Raw genomic sequence first — 2,177 nt, 5'->3', positions numbered from 1 at the left:
AGAGCACCTTTGGGATGTGGTGGAACGGGAGATTCACATCATGGATGTGCAGCTGACAAATCAGCAGCAACTGTGTGATGTCATCATGTCAATATGGACCAAAATCTCTGAGGAATGTTTCCAGCACCTTGTTGAATCTATGACACCAAGAATTAAGGCAGTTCTGAAGGCAAAAGGGGTCCAACCTGGTACTAGCAAGGTGTCATCATTTGCTTCATGCAGTGCAACATATCTTCTTCGCATCAGGTAGTTGATTGTGGCCTGTGGGATGTAGAACTCCTCTTTAATGCTGTGTGAAATTACTGTATATTAGCAGGAAGTGGAACATGCTGTCATACACACCAATTCAGAGCATCACATCAGTGGGTGACATGTCTGGTGAGTGTGCAGACAATGCAAGAACTGGGCTGTTTTCAGCCTCCAGGATGTGTGTGTACAGGTCTTTGCAGCATGGGGCTGAGCATTATCATGCTGCAACATTAGGTCATGGAGGCAGACGAATGGCATAACAGTGGGTCTCAGGATCTCGTCACAGTATCACTGTGCGTTCAACCTGCCATCAGTAAAATGCACCTGTGTTCACTGTCCACACCAGCCCATTCCATAACCCCACCGCCACCATGGGGCACTGTGTTCACAACGCTGGCAGAAGACCTGCTCACGCTCATGACACTATACGTGCTGCCATCTGCCCGTTACAGTGTAGACTGGGATTCATCTGTGAAGAGAGCACTTGCCAGACGCCATCGAAGGTGAGCAGTTGCCCACTCAAGTCCATTACGGTGACAAACTGCTGTCAGGTCACAATCTGGTGAAGAAGATGAGCACGCACATGAACTTCCCTGAGGCGGTTGCTGACAGTCCGTGCAGAAATTCTCATGCAAACAAATTTTTGCACCAGCTGTGCGTGTGGCTTGTCTCACATGATCACGCAGATGAAGATGCAGGATGTGGAGGTCCTGAGCTGGTGTGGTTACACCTGAGCTGGGTCCCCGTGAATGTGCTGCCAAAGTCATGGGATTGACATTGGAGACAGGATGTGGTAGTGATATGAACATTCTGTTCACGGGCAGCAGCTCTGGTGGAGATTCCTGCAGTCAGCATGCCAATGACAAGCTCCCTCAAAACCTGAGATGTGTGTCATTGTGTTGTGTGATTAAACCACACATTTTAGAGTGGCCTTTTATTGTAATCACCACAGGTCACACCTGTACATGCAGTTTAATCAGCAGATTGATATGCTACACCTGGCTGGTGGCTGGATTGTCTCGGCAAAGGTGCAAATGCTCACTAAAATATGTATTTATATATATATGTACATCCACTGTGTGTTTGTTTGTCCAGCTGTTATTGTTTGCATTTCTCACTCAATCTCTAGCTGTTTTTAATACCAACTGTATTTACAATTGTTTCTGCTTTTTATACCTGTTGATGTATAGGCACATCTGTCTCTGTCTTCATTTGTTTTGGCATCGCATCTTGAAATATAGTACACTGTATTTGTGTTAGATACAGTGTCTCTGATGGATAGGTGGGAGAACAGACTGAAAATAGCCCTGTGTTAAAAAAACAAACAAAAAACAAAACAAAACACAAGCCTGTGCTGGTGTGGGTTTATTGCTACAGGTAGTGGTGAGAAGAGGAAAAACAAAGCCCAGGTTGAGTCATTCATTTAAGAGTTTTAAGGCTCGTCCAAAACATTGTACAATCAGTTTATGATTCTGTGTGGGTGGATCCCACAACTCTTGGAGGTTATTGCGCTGAAAATCGTTTAATCCGCTGTCGTGATGATGGTGATATATGGTGGAATTACAGCTTTCGAATCATAACATAACCTACCAGGACTGTGCTCTCTGAAATTGAAGTTCCATATCACACACAGCACTGTTAAATATACATACACATAAATAATATAAAATAAAATAACACTGGAAGAATAGAGAGAAATATATATATATATATATATACACGTGTGTCTATATAATATATATAAACTGTACATAGTATTCAGTATTCACAGTATAAACAGAACACAGTATTTGTATGGTTGTGTTATTATTGCACATGTATTGTATTGTACATGGTTATTGTACATCTGTTCATCTGTTCGCCCTCCTCCCCCCCAGTGAGGAGTTGAACAGTTTGATGGCACGGGGGACAAAGGAGTTTTTCAGTCT

The sequence above is a fragment of the Epinephelus moara genome, chromosome 7, assembly GCF_006386435.1.
Source record: "Epinephelus moara isolate mb chromosome 7, YSFRI_EMoa_1.0, whole genome shotgun sequence".
In the NCBI taxonomy this organism is placed as follows: domain Eukaryota; kingdom Metazoa; phylum Chordata; class Actinopteri; order Perciformes; family Serranidae; genus Epinephelus; species Epinephelus moara.
Note: the sequence above shows the minus strand (reverse complement) of the source record.